This window comes from Marmota flaviventris, chromosome 1 (assembly GCF_047511675.1).
Source record: "Marmota flaviventris isolate mMarFla1 chromosome 1, mMarFla1.hap1, whole genome shotgun sequence".
In the NCBI taxonomy this organism is placed as follows: Eukaryota; Metazoa; Chordata; class Mammalia; order Rodentia; family Sciuridae; genus Marmota; species Marmota flaviventris.
The window spans coordinates 91,505,449-91,525,388 of record NC_092498.1 but is presented as its reverse complement, the minus strand read 5'-3'; the positions used below and the strand labels follow the sequence as shown (position 1 = coordinate 91,525,388).

The 19,940-nt window shown below is 37.1% G+C and overlaps 1 protein-coding gene and 1 pseudogene across 3 annotated transcripts in view; both read right to left on the bottom strand.

Annotated features, from left to right (window-relative positions):
• Bbs9 (Bardet-Biedl syndrome 9) overlaps positions 1-19,940 on the bottom strand; it is a 507,346-nt gene that overhangs the window by 389,727 nt on the left and 97,679 nt on the right. The window lies entirely within an intron of this gene.
• LOC114096215 (V-type proton ATPase subunit D pseudogene) lies at positions 4,769-5,512 on the bottom strand (annotated as a pseudogene).

The window sequence follows — 19,940 nt, the reverse complement described above, 5'->3', positions numbered from 1 at the left end:
AGAGAAGTAAAAGCAGATGGCACACCCTGCACAGAGACATAAATTATAAAAGAGCTGGTTGGAGGGCATTAGGAGAGAGGCAATGGATGGAAGGACACACAGATAGCTAATAAAGATGACATGCTTATCAACTGATAAGCATCTTTATTTCAGTATTGAGAGCCCTATCAGTTTCCTCATCTATACAGCAGTAGTACAGAGAGAATATTACATGATGCTGTTATAAGTAGTAAATAAAATAAAGATACATATTGCCTTAGAACCTGGTAAGCATTCAGCAAATGGTAATTGTTATTGCTAGGCTGATCTAAAAAATATTATGTGAAAAGCTTAAAATTCAAGGGGAAAAATTTCTACAAAGAAAAAAAAGGATGGACATGGACACACACACACACACACACACACACACACACACAATCAGAAATTCATCTTCTTTGCCAAAGCAAGGAGGTTTTAAGACCTTAGTTACTATGGGAAATTTCTCAGAACTAAAGTCTGTGTGAACCCTTGGTTGTTCAAAATGTGTTTCCATCTATTTTCAGTTTACTTTCCTCAAAATAGCAATTTCCCTAAATTAACTAATTAAATCACTAAAGAAGTATATTGTGAGTGTGCCAGAAACCTATCTGGGAGTGGAAGATGAGCTGACAGGCAGTGTCACCCTCACCACCAGGACACACACTCATTCACATATTTATTCATAGACTCCCTCTCCCTCCCTCCCCACTTTCACTCTTCCTTCTCCCCTTTTCTTTCTCATACTGATCTTTTTTTTTTTTTTGCAGAATCACTCCCTATATAATATATGAAACTCAGATCAGATGATATCATACAGAAGAGGCCATGTACTCGGCATTCCTTTCTTCACCCTCTTCCAAAGGAAAAATTCTTAAGGGATGTATATAATACTAGGGTATAAATTTAAAAAAAAATAACTAATTTCCAAGTGAGATAAATTTCTCAAAGTAATACCCAATCATAATAACAAACCCAGAGAGCACTTCCAAAACATTGAACAATAGAATTTTTTTGGCGGGGGGGTGGAGGATACTGAGGATTGAACTCAGGGGCACTAGACCACTTAGTCACATCCCCAGCCCTATTCTGTGTTTTATTTAGAGACAGGGTCTCACTGATTTAGCTGGCTTTGAACTCACAATCCTCCTGCCTCAGCCTCCTGAGCCACTAGGATTTAGGTGTGTGCCACCATTCGGGCTAAACAATAGAAAATTTTAAAAGTACCTCTTCAGAGCTATGGATATAACTCTGAGGTAGAGTGCTTGCCTAGCATGCATGAGGCCTTGGGTTCAATTCCCAGTGCCCAAAAAAAAAAACTTAATTTTGTAAAAATATATTCCTCATCTGTAACCTACACTGAACTATGATCAATTAATTAAAGTTATGGGGAAAAATAATAGCCAGGAAATTCCTGGTCTAAATTCACATGATTTCAACAGATAAATCAAATGGATTATGAATAATGACAATAGCTTTAAATTTCCTGAATTGTCAATTCCTATCAAGAGTTCAATGTGCCATTTAACCACTATTTGGTCTATTAAATTTCTCTGGTTTCTTCTAAAGCAAGCAGTTAAAAGGCTATATCTTTAATAAAAGTCATAAGAATAAATATACCAAAATAATCATCTTCAAATACACATGCAACTGTGCTGTCAACCCACTCAAAACCTTTTTGGAAGTACTCCAGTATCTCCAGGGTTAAATGCCAATTCATAAACAAGACATTCAAAGAACTCCTTGGTTTCAGTACTTCCTGCCGTCCAGTCCCACCAGCCAAATACTCCACATAAAATAACTCTGCCATAAGTGCTTTTATATCTTTTCTCATCTAGTTCACATTTCCTTCAGATTCCATTCTCCAATCTCAACTTCACAAAATCCTTCTACACATTCTCAGCCCCCAATATACAATACCACTACTTCCACATAGCATTTTCCAATTCTACCCTCCCTCCGTTCTTCCATAGTATAGTTTCCAACACCCACTCTTAGTACTGAAAAAAATTTTCCTGATGAGCTAAATTGGATACATCTTCCCCCCACTTCCAAAACTGACGCATAAATTTCTTGACAATAGAGCTATTTGAATTATTGTCTAGCCTGCAACATTGAACATAGCCCCTTATTGGTGCTCCAAAAATAGATATTCAATTACACCGATCTTTTATCAAAGTAAGAAACCATGTCAAATATTAGGACTAGATACCAGGATGCCCATGATCATTAAGACAATCACAATGTTCCATAATACATCACCATATTCACATGAAAACTCCTTAAGTCCTGGCATTCTATTTTATTAACCATGCTCACATCCACCATTCCCAATGGACTCTAGTAAACTTTTGGGTTTGGGGGCATGACTCAGTTTGCCTAGCATTCTCAAGGTCCTGGGTTCAAACCCCAGTACCAAAGAAAGAAAGAGCCTCATACAAGAAAATAAAGGAAGGGCGGGGTAGGACCCAAGGAAACCATTCAACTATAAAGAATGAATTATGGAACCCCAAGTGGATACCAAAGGAGTAGAATGATCCTTCAATCCATCCATATTTTATAGAATTCTGACTTCAAAATATACTCAGATTAAATCTTAAAGATTTAGTAATTATTAGAGCATAGGTACAAAGTTTTCTTCTGGCTAATACAAAACAGAAGATTATCTGGGGCCCAGTAGTGCACAGCTGTAATCCCAGAGGCTGGGGAAGCTGAGGCAGGAGAATTGAGAGATCAAAGCCAGCCTCAACAAAAGCAAGACACTGGGGGAAATCCAAGATGGTGGGCCAGAGAGAGGCAGCATTCTGCATAGCTCCAAGACCCAGGTCACAACTAGCGGGAATATTGCTTTGCTGAAAGTGATAGAGAACCCCTCCACAGCTGATGCTGCGCATGAATCACAACCACCTCAGTGTTAGAAAACTACTACTACTACTCACCCATGCAGGTCTAGCGGGTGCCTTAGAGGGACCATGAGCATCAACACCAGCAAAGAATTCCCAGACACCACTCCCACAAGGCACACTCAGCCCCTACCCACGTGTAGAAACTCCAGCTGCCACTCCCTTGTGGACCCCCATCTACTAACGTGGAGCTCACCACCCCCCCGCCACTGTCACCTCCATCTTGGGACTCAGCAGCTATTGCCATAGTCTCCTACTCACAGTAGACTTCCTGCACCTGGGGACATCATAGGCTCTAATGACAGCCAACAGTTACAACACCGCACACACAGAGTTCATCTCTGAATGCATCTGACAATGCCATCGCTCAGCTCCCCCCACCCAACCGCACACCCCACTATTGAAAGCAGCAGTCTCCATCTTGGGTCACCTCCATCACCATCTTTAGTTGGGGCAACTACCAGTTTGGAACACTGGATAGCCAGGTACCCATGGTTTTCTAATTTCCCAGAATCCCTAGCAGCCACTAACTCAGCAGAGTGACTGCCCTATTCAAAACTGCCCTCCACAACAGGTGCGCAGCCACCACAGTGCAACACACAAGACTCCCAGAGAGAAAGATTCCTGATTAGGAAGTAGAAAGGGAGAAGTTGAGGGAAATACACTTTAGAGACTAATTTAGAGGGCAGGAACTGTGAGGTCTACAGGCAAGATAAGAAGATAAGACCCAGCACCCACATCACAGGAGCAGACGGCAAAGGAGATCCTTGAGGTGCAGTCTCCCAATGGGATCAGTGGATGTCATACTCCACTTATAGGTGCCCTGCATCCAAGACCAACCCTCACACCCTGGTAATCCCCACAGTCCTGAGGGCAGAGATACCAACTAAGAACAGACAACCCCACCTATTGGATGAGAAGGGAAGCAGGAAAGATATTAATCTCCAACCAAAACAATCCTTGTTCCTTCCTTTAAGACTTTTTTTCCTTTCTTCTCCCTCTTTATTTTCCCATCCTTACATCCCCAACATATGTGAAACCGAGTACTTTTCATGAATTAGGATATTGGAGGACTGAGACAACTGAATAGTATATTACAGTTGTGTTGTATATTCTTTCTTTTTTGGTTTGTTTGTTTTTTCTCTTTTTCTCTCTCTCCAATTTTTACTATTTTGACATTTTTTATTTTTCTTATTATATATGTGTGTTTGTCTTATGTACTCTACAGTCTTCCCTCTTGTCTACCCAAAATTACTACCTCTCTATTCTCCTGCTACTAACCTTCTTCTTTAGATTTCTCTTTCACAATTCTTTTTTTTCTACTTTTTAAATCATTTTACTCTGTTTATAACACACATTAAAATTAGCAGAACTGTTCCATGACAGATGAGAAGAAATCTGTCACGCAAGGAAATGAAGATTTTCATAAAGCTTGAGGAGAGAAGTATCACGGTGAAACAAGACTGCACTAACATCAGACAACAGCGCCAAGGTTTGTAGGTAGGAACAAAGGCAGCTCCACTGTAGTTGGCTTAAGACCACTAATGTTCCCTAAAGGATATGTCCTAAAATGCTTGGTAAATAGATCATGTGTAACACAATGGAAATGGAACAGCATGACACTTCAGCAACTAAATCCTGTAAGTTACTGGGAACGTTTTACAAATCCCATTCACCTGTGATAAATAACTGAATTATGAGTCTGCAAAAGTAACCCCATAAGTGGACACCCCGGTAAATTTTATGACCAGTGAATTTCTTAGGCCAAAAAATAGCCACATGTATCAAACCTACACTGAATTAAACTGGAACCAGTGTTGGAGGTTTCTAAAAAAACAGAGCAGGCAAGATTATTCAAACAGAAGATCCTCATCCTCCTCCTCAGCAAGAAGGTTAGCAGGCTCCATCACCGCTCCAGCTGCTTTCCATTGCTCCAAGTCCTTCTCACATTTTTACTTGAGAATCTTGTTCTTCTCCTGTATTTTCTTTAACCTATAGAACTCTTCTCACTCTCTTTCGTCCAGCTCTGTGATGATATAAGCAAGGGTGTGTTCAATCCGGGAAATGATGACCTGTGCAATGGCATTCACACACCTGTTAGTTATCTTAATAGCTTCATCCAGAGTCACAAAGGAAGTCTGTAGTGAAGATAGTTCCACCAGTAGTTCCACTGCTTTGGCATAATTCCTCTTTAATATAGCCAACTGTTCCCCACCTCTGGTTAAACCAGTTAGTTCATAACTGTCAGTTTCTTCATGGTAATGTTCAAATACTGGTAAAGTAACACCTGCTACATTGCCTTTCTTTGCTGAATCTTCACTTGGGCTTTATTTACATTTTGAGTAACTGTGGTGCTGAAGTCCCCTGCTGTGAACTTGGCCTCAGATAGTGAAAAGGCAGCTTCTGTCATCACTTCACCCATCAACATTTTAGTCTCTATTATCTTCTTCAGGATCTGTCAGAATCGAAGAGTTAGGGCATCAGATTTTTTTTCAGGAGGTTTCGGCCTGTTTGTGCTCTTTTTTTAAACAAGCCTTCAAGATGGTCTGTGCCATTCGCGAGGAAAAGATTTGGATCTGTTCTTTGCCCGGCATTCTGAGGCTGACTGTTCAGCTCGGATCCCGGCCGGGCAATAGAGGGTGCAAGAGCTCCAGTACTGGCCACCACCGTCCCTTCTTCAACCAGAGTCAACGATTGTGTTACATGACCCCTCGGGTTGTTAAGAGGTAGCAGGGATACCCATTTTTCACTTCCGCTTCCAGAGATGTGAGGGAGTGGGCTCTCACAATTCTTAAGATATAGTAACTGTATATCCTCATCTCTTACCTCCTCAACTTATCTTCCTATACCTCACCCCCGATTCTTTGTCCACCATCAGAAACTGTAAATCCTTTTTTAAGCCTACTGCTTATATTGCAGATAATAATTGAATTCACCATTTCTGTACATTGTGACCAAACTGTAAACATCTTAATAACAACTATTTGTTTTTAAGTGGTATTTTGTTTATATTGGGATCTGTTAACATTGTCCTTCACATCAAAGGAAAGGTATTGGATTCCTACAGGGGCATTATAAGCCTATAGAGTAAAAATGGTAATGCCCTGGATCCACAAAGATAGAAGGAAAGACCACAGGCAATATGAAAAGACAAGGAAAGAAAGTGCCCCAAACAAATCAATATACCACATTATTAAAATCCATAGCTAGCACAGCAGAAAAATCACAGAGAAGGAGTTCGGGATGTACATAATTAAAATGTTCTGTGAATTAAAGGATGATATAAGAGAGCAAATACAGGCAGCAAAAGATCATTTTGACAAAGAGCTACATAAACACAGGAAGCAAAAGATTACTTCAATAGGGAGATAGAGGTTCAAAAAAAAATCCTTGAAATGAAAGAAACAATATACCAAATTAAAAGTTCAGATGAAAGCATCACCAACAGATTAGACCACGTGGGAGATAGGACCTCAGACAATATAAAATCTTGAAAAGAATGTAGACAACACAGTGAAAATGGTAACAAATCATCAGCAGAACTTTCAAGAAATATGGGAAAACATAAAAAGACCAAATTTAAGAGTTATTGGGATAGAGGAAGGAATAGAGTTCCAAACCAAAGGAATGTGCAATCTATTCAATGAAAAAATATCAGAAAATTTTCCAAACATGAAAAATGAATGGGGAAACCAAATTCAGGAGGCTTATAGGATTCCAAGTGTACAAAATCACAACACATCCACAAAAAAAGGCACATTATAATGAAAATGCCTAACATACAGAATAAGGAGACAATATTAAAAGCCACAAGAGAAAGGAATCAGATTACATATAGGGGGAAACCAATTAGGTTATGTGCAGATTTTTCAACCCATTCTCTGAAAGCTGGAAGATCCTGGAACAACATATATCAACCTCTAAAAAAAAACATGGATGCCAACAAGAATTTTGGATCCAGCAAAATTAAGCTTTAGATTTGATGATGAAATAAAAACCTTCCATGATAAACAAAGGTTAAAAGAATTTACAACTAAAAAACCTGCACTACAGAACATCCTTGGCAAAACATTCTCTGAAGAGGAAATGAAAAAAAAATGAAAATCAGCAGAGAGAGGTGTTACACTAAAGAAAAAGATAATCAAAGGAAAAGCCAAGTGAAGTTAAATAACAAAAATGGCTGGGAATCCAAATCATGTCCCAATAATAACCCTGAAAGTTAATGGCCTAAACTCACCAATCAAAAGACATTGGCTAGGGCTGGGGTTGTGGCTCAGTGACAGAGTGCTTGCCTTGCATATATGAGACACTGGGTTCAATCCTCAGCATCACATAAAAATAAATAAACCAAATAAAGATATTGTGCCCATGTATAACTGAAAAAATATTTATAAAAAAAGACATAGGCTAGCTGATTGTATCAAAAAAAAAAAAAAAAAAAAAAAGACCCAACAATATGCTACCTCCAAGAGACTGACCTCATAGGAAAAGACATACACAGATTGAAGGTGAAAGGTTGGGAAAACTCATACCACTCACATAGACTGCAGAAACAACAAGGGTTTTCCATCCTTGTATCAAATAAAGTAGATGTTAAGCTAAAGTTAATCAAAAGGGACAAAGAAGGATATTTCATACTGCTCACTGAAACGATATACCAACAAGACATAACAATTATAAATATATATGCCCCATAAAACAAACTCTTCTCAAGTTCAAGAGTCAGATAGACCACAACACAATAATTCTGGGTGACATTAACACACCTCTTTCACCACTGAATAGACCTTCCAAACAAAAGCTGAACAAAGAAACTACAGAACTCAATAATACAATCAATAATAGACTTAACTGACATATATATAATATTTCATTCTTCAACAACTGAATATACTTTCTTCTCAGCAGCACATGGATTCTTCTCTAAAATAGACTATGTATTATGCCACAAAGCAACTCTTAACAAATACAAAAAAGTAGAGATACTACCCTGCATTCTATCAGATCACAACAGAATGAAAATAGAAAGCAATGAGGAAAGTATACTGCATGAAGTTCATTCCTTAAAAGAAGAAAGAGTCAACAAATAAATGACCTAACACTACATCTCAAAGCCCTAGAAAAAAAGAAGAGCAAATCAACACCAAAAGCAGTAGAAGACAAGAAATAATTAAAATCAGAGCTGAAATCAATGAAATTGAAACAAAGAAACAATTGAAAAGATTGACAAAACAAAAAGCTGATTCTTCGAAAAAATAAATAGAATTGACAAACCCTTGGCCATGTTAACAAAGAAAAAGAAAGAGAAAACTCAAATCACTAATATACATGATGAAAAAAGAAATATCAAAATAGACACTAAAGAAATATCGAAGATAATGAGAAATTATTTTGAAAATTTGTACTCTAATAAAATAGAGAATATTGAAGGCATTGGCAAATTTCTAGAGGCATATGAGTTCCCCAAATTGAATCAGAATGATATACATAATTGAAACAGATCAATTTCAAGCAAGGAAAGAGAAGACACCATCAGAACCTACCAACCAAGAAAAGCCCAGGACCAGATGAATATACAGCTGAGTTCTACAAGGCCTAAAAAGAAGAACTAATACCTATACTCTACTTATTCCAAAACCAGGCAAAGACACATCAAAGAAAGGAAACTTCAGACAAATATTTCTAATGAACATAGATGTAAAAATTCTGGCAACATATCAAAAAAATAGTGCATCACAATCAAATTGGTTCATCCCAGGGATTCAAGGTTGGTTCAACATGCGGAAAACAATAAACATAATACATCACATCAATAGACATAGATAAGAATCATATGATCATCTCAACTGATGCAGAAAAAGCAGTCGACAAAATACAGCACCCAAACATTTTCAAAGAACTAGAAAAACTAGAGATAACAGGAACATATCTGAACATCATAAAAGCTACCTATGCTAAGCCCCAGGTCAACACCATTGTAAATAGAGAAAAATTGAAAGCATTCTCTCTAAAAACTAGAACAAGACAGGGATGCCCTCTTTCGCCACTTATATTTAACATAGTTCTTGAAACACTAGACAGAGCAATATACAGATGAAAGAAATTAAAGGGATACAGATAGAAAAAGAAGAACTCAAATTAGCACTATTTGCCAATGATATAATTCTATACCTAGAAGATCCAAAAAATTACACCAGAAAACTTCTAGAACTAGTAAATGAATTCAGCAAAGTAACAGGATACAAAATCAACACTCATATATCAAACACATTTCTGTATATCAATGACAAATCCTCTGAAAGGGAAACAAAGAAAATTACCTCATTTATAACACCCTCAAAAAAATAAAATAAAATACTTTGGAATCAATCTAACAAAAGAGGTGAAAGACCTCTACAATGAAAACTACAGAATGCTAAAAAAAGAAATTAAAGAAGACCTTAGAAGATGGAAAGATCTCCCTTGTTCTTGGATAGGCAGAATTAATACTGTCAAAATGACCATACTACCAAAAGCACTATATGAGACTTAATGCAATTCCAATCAAAATCCCAACGACATTCCTCATAGAAATAGAAAAGGCAGTCATGAAATTAATCTGGAAAAATAAGAGACCCAGAATAACTAAAGCAATCCTTATCAGGAAGAGTGAAGCAGGTGGCATCACTATACCAGACCTTAAACTATACTTCAAAGCAAAAGTAACAAAAACAGCATAGTATTGGCACCAAAACAGACTGGCAGACCAGTGGTATAGAATAGAGGACACAGAGACTTATCCACATAATTACAGTTATATTAGACAAAGTCACCAAAAACATACATTGGAGAAAAGATAGCCTCTTCAACAAACAGTGCTGGGAAAACTGGAAATCCATATGCAACAAAATGAAATTAAACCCCTAACTCTTATCATGCACAAAACTCAACTCAAAGTGGATCAAAGACCTAAGAATTAAACCAGAGACACTGTGCCTATCAGAAGAAAAAGTAGGCCCAAATCTCCATCATGTTGGATTAGGCCCCAACTTCCTTAATAAGACTCCTATAATGCAAGAATTAAAATCAAGAATTAATAAATGGGATAGATTCAAACTAAAAAGCTTCTTCTAAGCAAAATAAATAATCAGTGAGGTGGAGAGAGAGCCTATAGCTTGGGAGCAAATTTTTACCACTCACAAATCAGAGCACTAATATCTAGGGATATAAAGAACTCAAAAAGCTAAACACACACACAAAAAAAAAACCCCAAATAACCCAATCAATAAATGGGCCAAGGAACTGAACAGGCACTTCTCAGAAGATAATATACAATCAATCAACAAATATGTGAAAAAATGTTCAATATCTCTAAGCAATTAGAGAAATGCAAATCAAAAAACTACTCTTACTCCTGTCAGAATGGAAGCTATTAAGGCTACAAATAACAATAAGTGTTGGCAAGGATGTAGGGGAAAAGGCACACTCATACACTGCTGGTGATATGCAAATTGGTGCAGCCAATATGGAAAGCAGTATGGATATTCCTTGGAAAGCTGGGAATGGAACCACCATTTGACCCAGCTATCCCACTCCTCAGTCTATACCAAATGACTTAAAAACAGCATACTACAGGGACACAGCCACATCAATGTTTATAGCAGCACAATTCACAATAGCTAAACTGTGGAACCAACCTAGATGTCTTTCAGTAGATATATATACACAATGGAATATTATACATAATATACATACACAAAGACAATTAAATCATGGCATTTCCAGATAAATGGATGGAGTTGGAGAATATAATGCTAAGTGAAGTTAGCCAGTCCCAAAAAACCAAATGCCAAATGTTTTCTCTGATATAAGGAGGCTGATTTATAGTGGGGTTTGGAGGGGGATCATGAGAGGATTAGTAAACTCTAGATAGGGCAAAAGGGTGGAAGAGGAAGGGAGGGAGCCAGGGGGTAAAAAAGATGGTGGAATGAGATGGATATCTTTACCTTAAGTACATGTATAAAGACACAAATAGTGTGAATAATACTTTGTATACAACCAGAGACATAAAAAATGTGCTCTATATGTGTAATATGAATTTTAATGCATTTTGCTGTCATATATAACAAATTAGAATAAAAAATTAAAAAACGAGACTCTAAGCAACTCAGTGAGACCCTGTCTCTAAATAAAATACACAATGGGGCTAGGGATGTGGCTCAATGGTTAAGTGCCCCTGAATTCAGTCCCTGGTACGCTCCCCAAAAATCATAGGAGATTACTGCCAAAAAACAAAGTACCAGATAAAAGGCATTATTTAGGTTACGCCTCTGAATGTTCTCTCTTCCCAGAGCAGAACTGGTATATCATAAAAAGAAACATTGAGGGGCTGGGGTTCTGGCTAGAGTGCTCGCCTAGCACAGTGAGACCCTGGGTTCAATCCTCAGCACCACATAAAAATAAATTAATTAATGATATTGTCTCTAACCACAACTAAAACATAAATATTACAAAAAAGAAAGAAATGTTGAGCAAATATGGGTAAGGTACCAAATGTAGAAAAAGTGTAGATAAGCAGTAAATATTTTGAATGAGAAAGGCAAGATAATAATGCCTTGAATCCTAACTCCTAGATATGTCACCTTTGGTCGTTTAACTTTATTCAGTTTGTGTACCTTATTACAAACTCCAGACCCTATTTGGTTGCTGTGAAGACTGAAAGAGAGAACATAAGTTAACTACCCAGAACAGTACTGGAAGATGGTAGAATTGTATGCCATCTTAATCCTAAACTTAGCACCCTTAACAAAAAGAACAAACCAACTTCCTTTAGCATTTATCTTGGACATAAGATAATTTAGTCCTTCAGTCTCAGTTAGGTATTCAAGGATAGAAAAGATTTCAGAAGCAAACAAGGCCAACGGTGACCAGGAAGCTAGAAATTGGTTCAATTCAAAATTTCCCATCTTGATTGTACTTGTTAAAGCACTGATTCCCAGGCTTTTAAATTTCACTCTCCTATAAAACTTCAGCAACTACATTCATCATAACATTGTCAATTTATGAACTGCCCAAACAGGTTTTCTGTTCCAAAAAACAGGCTATCATCACCAACAAAATAATACAAATAAATAGGAAGTTTTTTTTTTTTTAAGTCAGTAAAATATCAGCACAAGTACAGCTGATGGGTTCTCTACATTACTCCTAGGCTGGAGGATCCTCCTGCCTCAGCCCCCTGCCCATGCCACCATGCCCAGCCTAAATACAGACTTTCAACTGAAGAAATGTTAGCTTTGTTTAAAAAAAAAAAACTCACTAAATTAAGCTTTTTTTTTTTTCATTATCTTAAGACCATTCAAAACTTTCCCGGGGGAACAGCATTTGAGAATCATTTGCAGCACTAACCAATTTTAAAGAACTCCACACCAGCACTTAGGAACTATTATTAGAAAGATATTAGAAAATAAGGACAATATTTTTTCCTTTGCAGAAGCAAAGGACAAACTGGCTGTAAATCTTATTCAAGCCTAAGTACGGAAACAAATCTTTTTTTTTTTTTTGCATGTTCTTACTTATTTTTTATTTTATTTATATATAACAGCAGAATGCATTACAATTCTTTTTTTATAAATATGTGGCTCTTGACAAACACTACTGTCCAACTTCTGGAAACAAAAAGTGAGGCAAAGGCTCCCTCTGCTGACAAGTAGACAAAGAAATCCTAACAGGTAGCAACTTTTTTTTTTTTTTTTTTTTTTTTTTTTTTTTTTTTTTTGGGTACTAGGAATTGAACCCGAGGGCATTTAACCACTGAGACACATCCCCAGCCCTTTTTTATTTTTTATTTTGGGACAGGATCTTGCTTAGGGTCTCAATAAGTTGCCTAGGGTCTCACTAAGTTGCTTATGGCCTCACTAAACTGCCAAGGCTGGATTTGAATTTTTCATCCTCCTGCCTCAGCCTCCCAAGCCACTGGGATTACAGGCATGTGCCACCACCATACCCGGCCAGCAACAGAGATTTTAAAAATCTCTCCAATACTGATTGGGTACTGCATGTACTTTTACTATTCTCTATCAAAGACTACTTGATGCTTTCAAACACTAGAATATTATTGCATCAGATAGGAATATGAAAGACATATTTAACTAGGTATTGCTCCTTATAAATTGCCTTACAGGCATGTAGTGCAAGCCTGTAGTTCCAACTACTAAGGAAGCTGAGGCAGGACAATCCCAAGTTCAAGGCCAGCCTCAGCAACTTATCAAGACCCACCTCAAAATAATAAGCAAAAAGGAACTGGGTTCAGGGCTGGGGATATAGCTCAGTTGGTAGAGTGCTTGCCTTGCATGCACAAGGTCCTGGGTTCAATCCCCAGCATCACAAACAAAAAAAAAGGACTGGGTTTAATCCCAAGTACCACAAGAAAAAAGAACCAATGAATCTTCGTAAACCAGTTTTCAAATTCACTGGCTTCTGCTCTGGGCTTTACCAAACTATGATGCAGAGAAATTAAACGAGGAAGGCTAAAGAACTGTGGCAGATTTTAAGAGGTTATAAGGAACAAAGGCAGCAATTTCTAAATGCACTGACAACCTTATCTCATAGAAGTCCAATGAAATTAATAGAACCAAACTGTACTTCAAAATTAACAATTCTTGTTTAACAAGCGCTGGCCTACACATTATTAATACATTTAAACCTAGCTACTATCCAGTAAATTGGGAAGGTCAAGAACTATTGTCCTCATTTGACTGTGGAGTAAACTGATGTTCAGGAAAGTTCTATGATTTCTTAAAGGATTCAAAGTAGGTAAGTAGCAGGGCCAGACCTTACCATTCTATCTTCTAATCTCCATACTGATTATCCAACTTAATGTTATGCTTACAGTAGACACATAATGAAATCCATTTCTGATTCCAAATTTAATGTGGCCATCATCACAACTGCACTTTGTATGATATAAGAAGCATGGGATCTAAATAGTAAATGTTAAATGTTTCAAATATTTCACTTGAACAGATTAAACTTGATTGAATTGCTCACTGAATTTTTTATAAATTGCTTGCAAAGATAATAAAATTAATTAGTAAAATAAGTAAAGGAGAAGAATGACAGATAATACCAATTTTCCCACTAAAATGCCAGAATAAAATGTTTGTTCAAAGCAGCCTTTTAAAGTACATCAATACATTGCCCACCAAATTCAGAAGCCAACAACTAAGTGAAGTAAAACCTACAAAGGTAAACAGCCCTTGAGACATTTTCCCAAACCAGATAAGCTTAAGGTTGTTTTCATCTTCTCAAATGATATACAGAAAGGAAGAAAATAAAGGAGGTCCTCCTTTAAGGGAATCTAATAGATCCTTACATTGTCTCCATCCCACAGTATAAAGCTAAGGCCACAAAGAACTCTACCCCTAATGTAAGGAGAATTCATATAAGTAAAAAGTAAAAATTTGATCAAAAGACATCTAACTAGTCATACAAATAAAATAATCTACAACTGTAATAAAATGCTATTATGATTTGGATATAGAAGGTCTCCTAAAGGCTCATGTGTTGAAGATTTGGTCCTCAGTTGTTTTGTTTTGTTTTGTTTGGGGGGCGGGGGTGTTGGGGGAGAGGTGATCAGGGATTGAACTCAGGGGCACTTGACCACTGAGCCACATCCCCATCCCTATTTGTATTTTATTTAGAGACAGGGTCTCACTGAGTTGCATAGCGCTTCACTTTTGCTGAGGCTGGGTTTGAACTCACAACCCTCCTGCCTCAGCCTCCGGGACCGCAGGGATTACAGGCATGCGTCACTGCATCCGTCTCTGCAGTTGTTTTAATTAGCTTTTTCATCACTGTGACTAAAATACCCAATAAAAACAACTTAGAGGAGAATAAGATTATTTGAGGCTCATGGTTTCAGAGGGCCTATTCCATAGATGGCTGACTTCACTGCTCTGGATGCAAGGTGAGGCAGCACATCATGGGGATGGGGGTCAGGGAACTGAAAGCTGCTCAGCTCATGAGAGAGAAGGCAGGGAGGGTGAAGGAAGAACAACACTTCCAGGGCAACTCCCAGTGACCCACTTGCCTAGTTACCACCCAGTCAGGCCATTCAAACTAGGATGGACTGGTTAGGTTACAGCTCTGATCATTTTACCTGTGTATATTCCTGCCTTAACAGGAGTTTGGGAGAATACCTCATATCCAAACCTTAACACCCATTCAGACGTGGGGATTTGGAGAATTGAATGGATCTTGGAGCTCTGATCTCATCAGCCCACCACTGATAGATTCGTGATTTGATAGCATTATTGGGAAGCAATGGAAACTGTAGAAGGTAGGACCTAGTTGAAGGAAGTGGTTCTTTCAACATATCTTATCCCGTGTGTGTGTGTGTGTGTGTGTGTGTGTGTGTGCGCACGCGCGCGCGCACGTGTCTGTCTGTCTCCCTTCCTTTCTCTGTTCAGCCACCATGAGGTAAGCAGCTCTGCTCCACTCTGTCCTTCTGCCATGATCCACCACCTCAGGCTCAGAAACAATGGAGCCAGCCAACCATGGACTGAAACCATGAGTTCAAATAAATCTTTCCTCACATAAGATTGTTTACCTAAAGTATTTAATCACAGCAAAATAAAGCGGATTAACACAAATGTCAAACAAAATTCTAACATGATTCTTTTTCAAAGAACTCAACTATTTTTTGAAGTTCAGGGGAAAGTGGAAAAGAACAAGATAACCAAAAAAATTTTTTTTAAAAAGAAGAACAATAGGGGCTGGGGATGTGGCTCAAGCGGTAGTGCGCTCGCCTGGCATTCGTGGGGCGCTGAGTTCCATCCTCAGCACCACATAAATATAAAATATAAAGATGTTGTGTCCACCAAAAACTAAAACATAAATATTAAAACTCTCTCTCTCTCTCTCTCTCTCTCTCTCTCTCTCTCTAAAAAGAACAATAAAGAATAATTAGTCCTCCCACATAGCAAAATATACTGCACTTTTTTTAAATGATACAACACTCTTTATATAAATACATTATTTATAGACAAATCAAGGAAATGAGTAAGAGTATAAGATCAAATTAATAACTATGGGAATTTAGCATATGAGAAAAGAATATTCATAAATGGTGGTTAAACAAATGGATATGTATTTGGGGAAAAATAAAATCAAGGTCTATATGCCCTAAATTAAATATAAGAGAAGATATGAAAATACCTTAGAATATAAATGTAGGAAAGGTCTTAATAAGAACAATTTAAGATCAGATGTCATAGCAAAAGATTAAATGTTTAACATCATTAAAAAATAAATCATATGTACAATTCAGCAAATGAAGTTAACAGTTAAAGACAACCTGCCACATACAGGATGAGTGCCCATGGAAGATTGCTTAATCTTGTCAAACCTAAATTTTTTTCATGCCTATAATGACAATAATGACCTACTGTTATGGTTTGTATATGAAGTGCCCACCAAAGACTCATGTGTTGAAGTGTTGATCCCCAATGTAGCAATGATCAGAGGTGAGGTTTTTAGGAAATGATTAGATCATAAAGGTTTCTGAACTTTTTAAAAATGATACTACCTGATGGTGGCCAGATATTATACATAGCTGATAAAAGAGTAAATTGGGCCTATCTCTGTACCATAAAACAATTTAAAATGTGTATCAAATTTTTTGTACAGCTAGACATGGTTACACATGCCTGTAATCCTACCTACTTGGGAGGCTGAGGCAGGAGGATCACAAATTCAAGGTCAACCTCAGCAACTTAGTAAGAACCCTGTTTCAAAATAAGAAATTAAAAGGGCTAGAGATATGGCTCAGTAGTTGTGTGGCCCTAAATTCAATCCCCAGTACAGAGAGGGAGGGGATGAATTAGATTAATGTGGTAATCCTAAAGAGAAAAATCTCTTGCATTCATTTATTTGATCAAGATTTCTGCAAGCTTCTAGAATCTTCTCACAACTTCCTCTAATATTTAATCCCATCTCTCACCCTGCAAAAACACAAGTCAAAGAAGTGGATCAAGGACCTAGGCATTAGACCAGAGACCCTGAGCTACTAGAAGAAAATGTAGGCCCAACTTTCTATCATATTGGCTTAGCAACTGACTTCCTCAACAAGATCCCAAAAGCACAAGAAGTAAAATCAAGAATCAATAAGTGGGATGCTATCAAACTAAAATGATTCTTTACAGCAAAGGAAACAATCAAGAACATGAAGAGAGAGCCTATAGAATGGGAGAAAATCTTTGCTATATGCACCTCAGATACAGCATTAATCTCCAGGATATATAAAGAACTCAAAACACTTAACACACACACACACACAAAAAAAAGAAAAAAAAACAATAAATAGCCCAATCAACAAATGTGCAAAGGAATTGACAGACACTTCACAGAAGAAGAAATACAAATGGTCAACAAATATATGAAAAGATGGTCAACTTCACCAGCAATTAGGTAAATGCATATTAAAACTTCACTGAGATTCTACCTCACTCCAGTCAGAATGATAATTATCAAGAATACAAGTAACCATAAATGTTGGTAAGGATGTGGGGGAAAAGGTACACTTATACATTGCTAGTGGGACTGCAAATTGGTACAACCACTCTGAAAGGCAATATGAAGATTCCTGAGAAAATTTGGAATGAAACCACTATTTGACCCAGTTATCCCAATTGATATATTCCCAAGGACTTACAATCAGCACACTACAGTGACTCGATGTTTGTAGTAGCTCAATTCACAATAGCTAAGCTAAGGAACCAACCTAGGTGTCCATCAACAGATAAATGGATAAAGAAAATGTGGTACATATCCACAATGGAATATTACTCACAATAAAAAAAAAATGACAGTGTAACTTTTATCAGTAAATGGATGGATCTGGAGACAATCATGCTGAGTAAAATAAGCCAATCCCAAAAAACCAAAGGTCAAATGTTATCTCTGATATGCAGATCCTAACACACAACAAAATGGGAGAGAGGGAAGAACAGAGAAGTTAAGTGGAGTAGACAAAGGGTAATGAAGGGAAGAGAGGAGGACAGGAATAGAAAAAAACGGAATGAAATGGACGTAACTTTCTGATATGAATACACAACCTAGGCTGGGTTTGGACATAACTTTCTGATATGAATACACACCTGAGCTCAGCAGTAGAGCGCCCACCTTGCATGTGCAAGACCCTGGGTTCAATCCTCAGCACCACATAAAAATAAATGAATAGAATAAACGTTAAAAAAAAAGGCCATTGCTTTAAAAAAAAAATACACCATCAGTGAAAATCCATATCATGTGTAACTGGAAGAATGGGATCCTAATTAGAATAAGTCATACTCCATGTACTTATAATATGTCAAAATACACACTACGGTCTTATATGTCTAGAAAGAAAAATTGAAAAATACTTTTGTAAATGTCTAGAATGTTTCAACAACTGCCTCTAATCTCTACCACAAGATCAACAAATACAAGTAATATTAATTGTAAATGCTAAAATACATGTCATGCCAGACCAATGGGATACTCACATATGAGTTTTACTCTGAGTCTGTTTATTTATGCAGAGCAAAACAATGAAAAAACACAGTCTATAATTGCAAGTTTTAGAAGCAATCTCAATGACTAAATAAATTATGAAATATCCACATATGGAATTCTATATACCCCATATAAGAACATAGATAGGTCTGTATGTTTGGACATGAAAAGATGTCCATGTAAATGAATTGTGCAACTTATAGACTAAATATATAGTGATATCATTTATGATTTATTTATGTAAAACAAAATGTGTTTGTAACTGCATTGAATAATGTATGTAAGTACAGGGTTGCACTCCATCTTGGGAGAAGCGTGAGATTTCATTGAGAGAAGGAAATGAAAAGGGCTTTCAGTTTTTATTTTTTATAAAATAACAATGTATTAATTTTAAGGCTGGGAATGTGGCTCAGTGGTATTGCCTGTCATGCATGAGGCCCTGGGTTCAATACCCAACACTGCAAAAAGAAAAAAAAAAGGATTAGCTTTATACTTTTAATAAATGTATAAAGAATCATTAAAAAGAAAAAAGTATTAGCTTTATATTTTTAATAAATATATAAAGAATCACTAATAAGCTGGGCATGGGAACACATGCCTATAGTATCAGTTATTCAGAAGGTTGAGGAGAGAGAATTGTTTGAGTCCAGAAGTTGAAGATCAGCCTGGGCAGCATAAGAAGATATCTCAAAAGAAAAAAATATTTTAAAAAGGAAAACAAATTCAGTGATTAATTTCTTAAAAATTAAGAGCATTAAATGGACAAGGGGGAAGCAGGGGGAGGGGATCACGAACTGAAATCGAATTCCATGCATGTATGAGTCTGTTGGGATGAACCAACTACTATGTATAACTAGAAAGCCCTAATTAAAAAAAAAATTTAATTATGATATATGTTTTACTCCTCACACTTCAGATAGAGCCCTAATATCCAAAGTATACAAAGAACTCAAAAAATTAAACAATAAGATAACAAATAACCCAATCAACAAATGGGCCAAGGACGTGAACAGACACTTCTCAGAGGAGGACATACAATCAATCAACAAGTACATGAAAAAATGCTCACCATCTCTAGCAGTCAGAGAAATGCAAATCAAAACCACCCTAAGATACCATCTCATTCCAGTAAGATTGGCAGCCATTATGAAGTCAAACAACAAGTGCTGGCAAGGATGTGGGGAAAAGGGTACACTTGTACATTGCTGGTGGGACTGCAAATTGGTGTGGCCAATTTGGAAAGCAGTATGGAGATTCCTGGGAAAGCTGGGAATGGAACCACCATTTGACCCAGCTATTGCCCTTCTCGGACTATTCCCTGAAGACCTTAAAAGAGCGTACTATAGGGATACTGCTACATCAATGTTCATAGCAGCACAATTCACAATAGCTAGACTGTGGAACCAACCTAGATGCCCTTCAATAGATGAATGGATAAAAAAAAAAAAATGTGGCATTTATACACAACAGAGTATTACGCAGCACTAAAAA